Genomic DNA, 12,800 nt, shown 5'->3' with positions numbered 1-12,800 from the left:
GGAACCGGGAAGCAGAAAACATGATAAGAAAAGGAGAAATCGATGTCATGCGAGGAAAAGGGATCTAGCCGGTGAGAACTTACCTCAGCGTACTCAGCCGATGGCGCAGTAGACGGGCTGGTGGAAGACGACATCGCCGCAGGCGGAGATCTGATCAGAAACAAAATCGCCTGGGGATAGCCTTGTGCGTCGGGGGGATCGCCGGAGAGAGTGAGAACAAAGTTGGTTTCAGCGGTGAAAACGGAGGAGGACGGTGTGAGACTTCTCGAGGGTAACGGTTAGTATTTAAAGCACGACAGTAACGGTCAGAAAATGGCAAAGTGCGAAACTTGCTCGGAGTCGATTTACAGCAAATCCGAAACATTACAAAATATTCCGGACTTGGGGGGCATGTGTTAACAACCAAATTTGGTAATATCGGCATCGGGAAAGAAGATTAGATCGAAGTGAAGTCAAAGGCGGAGATCGAATTCAAGAATAGAGCAGGAATCGGCTGGAGTCCAGATCGGCTACGATTAGGATTGGCTGGGTCTGAGTCGGACTAGGTAAGCCGATGCGGCCGATTCCGACAATACAACTTGGTGTATGACATCGGGTTGAATTGAGGTGCTTCAAGATGATTGCCGCACATGCATAGAGTCCAGAGAAGGCAATTGTATCTATTAATTATGATATTTTATGTAATTTCCTTAGAGATATGCTTGGGCAAAAGTCTGCCGCAAAGACTTATGGTATCTTAGAGTTTGTTAGAGATAATAGTCGTGTCCGGTATGGACATATCTTGTAATTCTCGAGTATAAATAGACCCGAGCCCTATGTAATTTGGAATCTACACACGTTCAATACAATCTCGGCGCATCGCCACCTTTTTGCTTTAGTTTTATTTCGACGAGTTCTTGCTTTCGGGTTGAGCTGCACCGGTTTCGATCTTCAACAAGAGGTAAAACTTGTTATGATGGATTGTGTTCTCGGGATTAGTGCTTTCATCTTTACGACACTCTAATCTTGTCTATGTAATTCGTCAAGTTATCATATATCTTCGACAATATCGTCATCTAACCTACAATCGGCTAACATCTGTCGACAGAAGGCAGCCGATTAGGTTAAATAGCGATGTTGACCTAGATTATATAAGATATCTACCACTTTATGAAACATCCAGCGGCTTGATTGTCTAGATATTGTTCTTCTTTTCATACTTAATGCTGCATCAGTTGAGTTTGATCTATTAAGTCGTGCTTAGAATTTCAATCTCTAGCCTGCCTTCTGGTTGCCGATTAGAGTAGTATCGGAGTTTCAGCCGATCTTATCTGATTTAACCATATTTGTTCTATATGCTTCATTGACATGTTAAATCCGCCCTTTACGTCAAGATCTTATTGCATTTAAGTATATTAGGCTTTTATTTGATATATTATACTTGTTTTGATATCTTGATATAGAGTAGTATCGGAGTATTAGCCGATACATGCTAGATCTATCTGATCGGCTATGCTATAAACATATATAATGTTGTTATTAATATATATTTCGATCTAAGTGATTTATACTGTCTCGGCATGGCGACAGATCTATCCCAGTCACTTGATTTAAATATATATCGATATAAGAACTATACATTGTTAATATCTACAGCCGATCGAATAGATTTAGTTCTTTATTGTCTATTTACAACCGCCGATCGATTCACATATGACATCGGCTCAAAGATAAATGATATGTCATCGGCACCTAGCCGATCGGCTATCATTTATAGATTTAACCGCGGTCTCTTTGTTTCTATTTCTTGTTGATTGCAGGATCAAATCAACTAGCACGCTAACACACCCGAAGGCGAGCTTTGGACCTGCAGGAGTTAAGCAGATCTACCAGGCCTCGTGTTTTCTGTCAACAGGTTTATAATATTGGACCCACCGATTTAAGTGAAGATCAAGTAATAGATACTTTGCTTTTTTTTCTCATTAGAATTTCTAATATTTTCTCTAATTTATTATAGCAACACGTGGTAGCTTGGGGGCATTTTAAAAAAATTTAATGGACTTACCACATGTGATTAGAATATTAACCATGTAATATATATGTATGGGATATATGTTAATATTCGTTCTAGCTTCGTCCATGTTTATATACAATGCTAGCAAGCCATTAGAAGTCTAATTAATAGTAGTACATATTTTGACACCTATTTACAATTATTCATAGTAGCTCTTACAGATTCATCTTAGGCTCTTGATTATGCGTTGATCACCAATTTACTGATCACCAAGACTCACATGAAAAAAAAAATACAACTTAGGGTTTAGGACAACTGACATTGATGAATTATCTGATTTATGTGATAGCCATTAGAAGTAGTACATATTTTGACACCTATTTACAATTGTTCATAGTAGCTCTCACAGATTCATCTTACGATCTTGATATCTTACGATCTTGATTAAGTGTTGATCACCAATTTACTGATCACCAAGACTTGCATGAAAGAAATATGTACTACTTAGGATTTAGGACAACTAAAATTGATGAATTATCTGATTTATGTGATAGCTATTTGAGATTATAAACTAATCAATTAACTTCTAAAAAGTTAAAAAGTTTAGGATCTTGGAAAGCGTGTAGCGTGCAAACAAAAAACCCTTAAACTCCCTTATACTGGAAAGCGTGGAGCGTGGAGCGTGCAAACAAAAATCCAAAAGATGGAATAGGAAAAAAATACGGCCTTAAACTCCCTTATAACACTCTTTTCCTAGTAAGAGTTCTATTGATATTCACTAATATTGTGCTTATATTTATAACATAATGATTTATTTCAACTGTAAGATCAAATAATAGAAAATCCAAATACGATATAACACAATACATTATAATAATTATGTAATCAACTCTTGGTTTCAGGTTAAATAGAGTTAAGTGCTAGAAAAACTCAACCCACGGTGCTTAATTCTTCTCTCACTGCATCACACCTTTAATTTTCTTTTCATGTTATTAACAAAATTAATCATCTCCATATACGATTTGATATGTGGCAAAGCGGTAGCGCTGCAGCAGTCATGATCACCTTAGATGCCTCAGACACGATGCTTTGTCACAAAGTGCGAAAGGCAAAAGTGCAAACGTGCATTGTGCAGCATGCCAAAAAAAAGAAAACTTTGGACACTTTATTTATTAACAATAGATCCGATGATTTAAATAATGGGTCCACCAGTTCTAGTATAAATGTAAATTAGTTAATATAGATTTTAAATTGTTAATTTAATGGGTGCACACTATAATGGTGTAGACTTTATTTTAAAACAGTGCATTATTTGAGAATAATAATACAAAGTAATGAGTACACTGTTTTAAGTGAAAACTATCTTATATTATTGATTTAATGGGTAAACATATAATGGTGTAAATTTTATTTTCAAAGATTGTAGAGCTAATTTAGTTACCTATGTTTATAAAGAGTTATATGATGGTATATTCTTTGTTTGTAAAATTATGATTATTTAATATATATATATATATATATATATATATCAATTGTATAAATGGAAAAAAGAAAAAAAAAGAAAAAAAATGGAGGGAGCCGTACGTACTACATACCCACATGTACGTACGTGACCACGGGAGAAAGATGAGAGGTGGGACCCATAGTATTTTGTTTGTTTTATGATCAATTTTATTTAACTATGTATAATATTAGACCCACCAATTTAAATGAAAATTTTTAAATGAAAATTAAGGGCTAGTGAGTAACCAAACGGCAATGGACAAAAGAAAGGGGGAAACACTTAAGATGGCATTTTCTAGGTACAAATCAAGTGCCATAACCTATTATTCATTTTAACAAAATTTAGCAGTAGAAAATAATCATTACAAATTTCTCTGCTTCTTGACAAAAAAAACAGATCATGCATTCTTGAGCAATATCCATTACCAGTATCTACTGCCATTACCAGCGAAAACATCGTTCATTTAGTAGATAAGTACCTACTGAGTTAATTGTTGATTCCTCTGGAGAATTATGCCTAATTCCTGGTTATGACTCTCTTGCCTCCTGATCTGATCTCGGAACCCATGATCTACATGTTGAAGGCTGTAAGATAATCATTGGAGCTTCACACAATTTCTACAAAAACTCAGGCGACAGCATGCAACACCATTCCCACAAACTTGATAATATTAAATCTATAACTTGACAATATTAAATCTATATGATTTGAGAAAGGGAGGAAAAATATATGGTTTGTGGCAGAAAAGGACAAGGACACTTGTACTGATATTTTGAAGAACTTCGATGACAATTCGTATAAGGGATCGTTCGTTCCTCGATGGAAAACTCAGAAGCTTTTGCATTTCTATACTAGAGTCTAGAGATCACTAGATTGTAAGATCGCAAAAATCAATTGCCTCATTCTTAAGAAGTGTCCAATCAGTGGTGATGGATCTGATGTTATAGATAGTAGTTTCGAAATTTATTTCATGATTTTTTATGTCCACCACGAGTAATTCTTGATATTGTACCAAACGTTCAACAAATGTTCAGTGGCAAAACTAGAACTTAAACCTCGAAACTGAGGTGGAAAAGGTACTATCCATCTGGCCTTGTAGGATAAGACAGACACAGGTTATGTGGTATGTCTAAATTGCTAATGTCTCCGTAACCTAAAGTAGGACATGGAAAGATGTCAGTAGTAAGGGAAACAGCATTGCAAAACAAAAAGGAAATGGTACATGTTCTAGGCTTCTAGCTTCTACCAACATGAAACCCGGTCTCCTATTTATTTGGTTCCCAGAATCTTCCATGACATGAATAATTGCAATCTTTTAATTAATGTGGCAAGATTTTGATCAACGTACTTGGTTCATTCAAGTTTGTCAAATACATACCAGTATGTACTCTGTAGATTCGCAGCAATGCATTCACAACAATTCACTTACCAAACGTTCTATGCGTTTTTCAACGGTGTACATGCACTTCACAAAAAGCCATCTAATTTTCTGTCATGAAATGCATGCTCCCTTGTTCTGTAATGCATGCCACTGTGTTAAACCAACTAACAGTCTCGTATTACCTAGCACCAGTGATGGAACCAGATGGATTTCCATGGAAATCTATGGCTTTCAATGTGATAAACTGCTCCGATTTTGTGGGGACTAAATTAACCTCAATGATACTTGGACTGCCCCTAAAATTGGAACTGAAGTCACTGAAGCTAGAAAACTTGAGTTATATGCAGAGAATGCATTTACTATCACCTCGAAGATCAGTAGAAGACTCAGCATTTACCATGCAGTTCTCAAGTAACTAAAGCCCATAACGATGTCTTCATTTAACTAATCAGATAGATAGAAACAAAGATGAGCTGAACACTGGAACCATAGGAGGTAAAACACATTGGATTGCTTGATTACATATCAAGGCATACCACACTAGCAAACTCAGCATTCACCATTCTATCCTGTTCTCGAGTAGCAGCATTTCCAAAATCTTTCAGGCACATGATTGCCTCTAAAATGTCCGGTGCTAGACATGATCTTTGATCTTCAACTACTCTTCCGTTGATGTTGAATGCATCTGCAGAAGAGACTGTCGACACAGGAGACGCAAGGACATCCCTTGCTAGTTGAGCTAACACAACATGAAACAGTTTGTTGTCCTTCCACCACATGATAATATTGGGATCAGGTCCACGAGAATTAAGACGCAACGAGCATGGAGTCTCGATGTATTTCTTGTTGAACTCGTTTTTGGCTTTTCGTTGGTGTACTGATGAAGAGGGCGAGGAATCCTTTTGAAGCTCCAACTCCTTCAGCTCCAACTCCTTCAGTCTAGCAGCGAATAATCTAAAGACCAGTGAAGAGGGCGGTGATGGTGGTGGACGGAGTGTGCTGCCAAACTTCTCTTCATACATGGAAAGGACTTCAAGAAATTCATCAGCAATTTGTGTGAAAGTGCTTGAATAATCAATGTTTAAGGCTTCACCTAACATCTTCAAGGCCACTTCCAGGCCATGTAATTTTAGCCGAGGATCTAAAATCAAAGCATAGCAATAGAGGCGTGGAATTCTTTGAAAATATTTGACAAACACTGCTTCCATTGGTTTCAGAATGGCAGAGAAAACAGGGTCTGTCCTATAAGACCGAAACAATACTGCCATGTCACAGATGTAAATCAAAGTTAAGGAAGATGTCTGACTGTAAACAACAGACAACTTGGTAGCAGCCTTATAAAACTTCGCGAGGAACTTGTGAAATATACTGAGGAGCGACCAATTGTGCTCGGAAAGAAACTCTTGCTGCATACTGCCATTGACAAAGTCAGTCAGAACTTCTTTGTAGGGAAGCACTTCCTTGAGCATGTCATATGTGGAATCCCACCTTACTTTGGAATCAGGCCATAGCTTCCTAGCCTTCTGGCCTCGCTCGACGCAGCACTTCTCAAACTCGGCGAAATTCGCCTCCGAACTGGAAACGTACGCAATCGCGGAACGAATAGCATCCAAAGGCTCAGCCATCTCAGTCAAACCAGCTCGAACGATGTCATTGAGGATGCTGAAAATGCACCTCTGCAGGAACACAAATCCGCCGGTGTACCACCCAAGAAGAGGAGCCAATGCATCCATGGTTTCAGCATCTGCTAAACCATCCCCAAGAGTAACAGAAACAATCCGATTCTCAATGCCGTATTCCATGGCAACATCAAGAATGCGCCGCGCCATCGCCTCCGCGGTCGGCGCGCCGTCGATAAGCTTGAAGCTAATCACCCTCTTGTTCAGAATGTGATCCCCATCGACATAGTGAGCGGCCACGCAGAGATAGCTCATCCTATGATACGAAGTCCCCCAGATTTCACATGACAACGCGAAGGAGAGATCACCACCGGTGAACTCCTCCTTCAATCCCGCCACATGGTCTTCGTGGAACACCAAGATGTCTCTGATGGTGACAGCATTGTCGATTCGCTCGAACTGGGGGCAGAACGCTTGCAGCACCATGGCCTCGAAGGACGCACTGCCCGCGATCCCGACGGGCAGATCCTGGGAGACGATGAGCGTCACGAGCTCGTCCCTGGCTGCGCTCTCGTCGTAGGGCCAGGCGCCCACCGACTCGCCGCCGCCGCCGCCGCCGTCGCCGCTGCCGCTGCCGCTGCCGCCGGCGGAGCAGTCGTCGACGGTCGTGGATTCGTCTGCGGCGGCGGTCAGGCGCGAGCGCTTCCGGGGCCTGCTGTTGGCGGAGGGCGCGGGAGACGTCGGGTGGGTCTCGTGCTCGCCGCTGCCGTCGTCCTCGTCGCCGGCGGATTCGCCGCTGGCAACTGCGCCGGCGTGGGGATCCATCCGTGGGAGGAGGAGAGAGTTGGGGAATTTCTTCTTCTTGTTTTTTTTTCTGGGAATGGCGATGTGGCGGCGGCGAGGGTTTGGAGATGGGCGTGATGACCGTTGGGCACTTTGGGCTTGGGTTTGGGTCTCGGTTTGGGCTTGGGTGGGCCTATCAGCAAGGGGAATTGGCGTTTACGGGCTTGGGACATCGTGAGTTTCCAAGACAAGTTTAGTACTAAGGTGAAAAGGCGAAAATGCCCCCCATTAACTACATCCGGTTATCAGCACTGTCGTTTCTCTGCAGTAATTAATTACACGCAAGAGGCATCTGGAATAGAATAAACAACGCCAAAAAAAATTCACTGATCTCTACAATATGAGGAAAGAATTATTGTTCGTTCACCTATATCAGACTACTACTGCAATAGGAAGAACCCAGAATAGAGAAAAAAGAAAGATAGAAAAGGAATATAGAGAAAAAAAAGAAATATGGCGGCTCATGCATCAAGCGCCAAGATTAGATCTACCGCAGATTGAAGACACACAAGCTCCATCGCCGACTGCATCGCAACGCCACCCCTGCCTACAACGCGCCCCGGTGCATCGAGCTGCATCCATCAGACTCCATGGGATCTTCTTCCTCGCCACCACATCAAGGTGGATGCGGAAGGTTGTGGGTAGGGAGAGGGATGTGGAGCAGGGCCTGCAGGAGAGAGGGGGAGGGAGGTGCGGAAAAGAGTGCAAGAAGTTGGAGCGGGAGAGGGAGAAGCAGAGTGGTGAAGGGTTGAAGGCTAGCTGCTTGCCTGCTCGTAGAGGAAAGAAATGGGTAGAGTAGGAGATAAGGCAGAGGAGAGAGATGAGATAGAGATAAGATTCCTGGTGTTAAAGCGTGAGTGATAGAAGAGAGAGGACAATGTCATTTATTGCTTCTAGTGTTTTGTGCAGGGATCGATTTTTTAGGGATAAACTCTCTCCACTAGAAATCGATTTTTGGTGGGACGAAGGGAGTATGTCCTACTATATCATTTGGGGTGTGATATATCTTGCAATACAGAATGTTTTAGTAGCCATATAAGACATCAAGTAACTACATACTGCCTAATTGTAGTTACATACCGCCACACACCCTGTAGTGATGTACAGGGTTCCATAATATTTTCAGCTAATCTCCAGGTGAAAGGGATTGAAAGAAATTTATTCCATAGGTATGAAATTATTTTTTCTGGATCCCCTCCCGTCCCCATTAAACTGAACTGAGTATCACAAGGATTGTTGTTCTACATATAAGTATATTGTGCTATCATCTAAGTAATGAGTCATAATCCGCTGGCCCTTTCTGCCTAACTTTGCTCAAACACGTCCACTTAAAGTCTTTTATAATTTAGCCAAACTCTTAGAATTTGTTAAAAGTTTACTAAAAGTTTTAGCCTATTACATGGCTAGTATCATTAAGTATCATTGGAGTACCATCAGAAGTACAATTGCGAGTATTTAAGTTTTGTTATGGTCCAAGTATATATCAGCTCGGCAAACGGGCATCGTTTAATGGGCTGGCGCTTGATTATTTTGCTGCATTTTGCTTCATAAAAATCAATTTTAATTTGTACAATCAGACTATATTGTATAGAAGCACAAAACTTAGATGAGATGTCATCAATGAGTATTATATTGTAGGATCAAAACAAGCCATTATCCATACATTTTATTTTCTTCTATGAAGAAAAAGATGAAAAATATAAAACTGGGCGTCATAAACTATTCTTCATTTTAAAAAATATGGCAATGAGAATTGAGCATTAATAAATTACTAAGCTTGTTGATAAAAAAAGATCACAGAATTGTAAATTGTTGAACAATATTGACTACCAGCATATAACTCCAGGCCCAGCGAGAAAAGAAAATCATTCATTAGTAGTAGATACTAGTGCCAACTGAATTCACGGTTGATTCCTTTGGAGCATTGTGCCTAATTCCTACTCCCTCCGTCCTAAAAAAAAAGACAAACCCTGGTTTTCATGTCCAACGTTTTGACCGTCTGTCTTATTTGAAAAAATTATGAAAAAAATTAAAAAGATAAGTCACATATAAAGTATTAATCATGTTTTATCATCTAACAATAATGAAAATACTAATTATAAAAAAATTTCATATAAAACGGACAGTCAAATGTTGGCACAGAAACCCAGGGTTTGTCTTTTTTTGGACGGAGGGAATACGTGACTATTCATCCTATTCTTGGCTCCAAATTCATGGGCTTCACATCATTTCTACATACCCGTACATCATTTCTACCCATACTGGAAGCAGCAGCTCGCCACAGCATTTTATTCAAACAAACATGAGGAAGAAACGCACATATCGAACACATTTCATTGTAATGTGTTATCCTGATGCCTCTCAATCCTATTATATATATGGACCAACTGGATATGTGAATTTCTATGTGGTAATGGTGGTACCATTCAACTTCATTTCATGGTCTCGACTTAACATGTAGTGTAATGTTTTATACTTATCTGAAACTTTTGGTACCTCTACCGATTTAAGTGACTTGACGTCTTGACCTACTAGTATTTGATACTCCATCCGTCCCATTTTAAACGCAGTCATAAGTATTCGTGTCCAACTTTGATTGTTCAGCTTATTTTAAATTTTATGATTAAAATTTTTGTTGTTGTTAGATTATAAAATATGAATAGTATTTATGTATAACTTCTGTTTTTTTTAGCTTTTTTTTTAAAAAAAAATTCAAATAAGACCGAGGGAGTACTCGATGGCTACGCTTAAAATGGGACGGAGGGAGTACTTGATGCTCCAAAGTAAGCAGGAGTAGTGTAATAAATCTCTGTGTCTTTAACTTGTGTGATAACTAGATGATACCCTGTGCATTGCTGTGGGATTTCAAAGGATTCAATCAAAAAAACTTCAAACGTTTTGCAATTCAATGAACTATAACCATGGAAGAGAAAAAAAAGGGAAGATAGGTATACACACATCACAGTATCTTGTATTCTTTTGATGCGCAATACAGAAATATGGACAAAATAAACTGTGACATAAACAATCCATTTTGCTAGAAAGCAAAATTTTATATCATAGAAAAATATCCAAATTGTACAGTTATTAAGAATTGGGAATAAAATAATGGCTGTATGAGCATCATTGAACACCGTAAGAAGGCTTCTGTTATAAGACATGGTAGCAACAAATAAAACATTGCCAGAGGTAGAAAGGGAAAATACTCAATAAATAAATCAACAGACGAACAGCAACCACATGCTTGCTTGCTTTGTTGCTTGCCAAAATGAATGCAATGTGCAAAAATGTAGCTCGCCACTCACGTACTCTTAAAATCAATGAAATACTTCTTGGTTGTCTCCAGTATAAGGTAACAAAGCAACACATGCGAGAGAGAAAGGGGAAATGGGACCTGGAAAAGAGGAAAGAATTGCTGCCGCAATGGAGGAGAGGGAGGGTACTGCTTATTTCTGAGTAGTGATTACATGGTCATAGGCGTATAAATCCAGGAAGTTTGGCTTATCATCAGTTACACTATTTAAAAAGAAAGATTATTGCAATGAAATACCAAATAAGTGGCCATTACTCACCAGGGAGGTGAAGGGTGAGAGTTTGGCGCCCAGGGTTTCCGTTTTTCTAAGCACCCAGGGAAGATGAGCAAAACAGGTGCGACGGAAGCAGAAGAGGCATAGGGGGGGGGGGTGAGATTATGGTGCTGGCTTGCTGCGTGAGGAAGGACGGCAAGCGGGGAAGGAGAGCGAACAGTTGGGGCAGGGCAATGGGATGGGCCTTGCTCATCAGTTGGGCTTTTTGCAATGATTTGGCTATGCTCATCAGGATAACTCGACATCTCACTAGGGACCTTCTCATCCAATGGTTTATACGCGATCTCATCCACCGATTGAACGACTGAGAATTAGTGATGACGTGGCACGCTGAGGTTTTAGCTTTGAGTCGTAACTTTATAGAAAGAAGGGATGTCACCATGCTTATTTACTACTCTCTCCATCCCTTAAAATGCCTTATTTCTAATTCTAGCTATGCACCTGCTCCTCCCATTTCAATATTTATTCGAGGTTTTATCACTAGTGAGTTCTCTCCCTTTGTAATATCTATTTGAGGTTTCACCACTAGTGAGCAGGGTTTGCAAAACCGTCAGCAACCGTGCGGTTACCGTGCTTACGACGGGGTACGGTAAAAGGAAAACCACGGCAACCTCCTTAAATTCAAATAAATTTAAAAGATAATTTGAAAATTTGATAAATTTTACATGGTTTCGTACAGTTTGCCACGGTTACCATGGTTACCGTGCTTACCGTCGGGGCGTGTAACCCTGGCCCCGACGGTTAGTGAGTTCTTTTTATTTTGTGTAGACCGTGAGCATGAAACTACTAGTACAATTAAGTTAAACTCAAACCTATTCAAGGGATAAGGATTTCTTATATGCAGTAATTTCTAATAATATCCCAGTTATTTCTTTCTCATATAAGCATATGCATTGCACATTGAATTATTTGCCTTAAAACGCAATCTATTCCAAATAATCTTCCAAAATGAGCACTATACCCTGACCATACGATGGAAACAATGAGTCACTGGTGGAGAAACTATCTTTACTCCCGGTTTATAACCCCCCTATAGTCCCGGTTTCCTAACCGGGACTACGAATCTAGGACTAAAGATAGCTATCTTTAGTCCCGGGCGAAATAACCGGGAGTAAAGATCTATCTTTAGTCCCAGTTGATAACACCAACCGGGACTAAAGAGAGGGATCTTTAGTCCCGGTTGGTGTTACCAACCAGGACTAAAGAGAGGATAGGGACAATCCCGGATGGTCCTTTTTTTTTGTTACTTTTTTATTTTTTTCCGAATCAGATGGCATGCACATCCCAAATCAAACCACAAATCCCAAATAAAGTAACATCTCAAATCCACATCACAAATCCCAAATCCACATCACAAATCTTAAAGTTACTTATACACACAAATCTAAAACATCACAAATCCTAAAAAAATTACGCACAAATCAAATACATCACAGATTATACATCTCAAATCCATACAATGAATCACAAAATTACATCTAAGTGAATCACAAAATATCAAAAAAAAAAAGAGACGGTCGTCTGCGCCGCACGCCTGCGCAGACGCGGCACGTCCGTTCGTCCACCGTGTCCGCGCGGCGTGGCCTCATCAGCGGCCTCATCCATCTCCAGGGGAGGGAGGAGGAAGGGGAAGGAAGGAGGAGCAGCCTCATCCGTCTCCAGGGGAGGGAGGAGGAAGGGAGGGGGAAGGAAGGAGGAAGGGGAGGAGAGGGGAAGGGGGAGAAGAGAGGAGGATCGATCCGTAGGTGAGGAAGTGGTTGTGATTGTGGAGGAGAGGATAAGGAATAGGGATTATATACTATGTTGAATTTTAGTCCCGGTTGATACTACCAACCAGGAGTAAAGATTACCACTTTAGTCCCGGTTGGTAGAT

This window comes from Oryza sativa, chromosome 12 (genome assembly GCF_034140825.1).
Source record: "Oryza sativa Japonica Group chromosome 12, ASM3414082v1".
In the NCBI taxonomy this organism is placed as follows: domain Eukaryota; kingdom Viridiplantae; phylum Streptophyta; class Magnoliopsida; order Poales; family Poaceae; genus Oryza; species Oryza sativa.
This window is presented reverse-complemented; position numbering follows the sequence as displayed.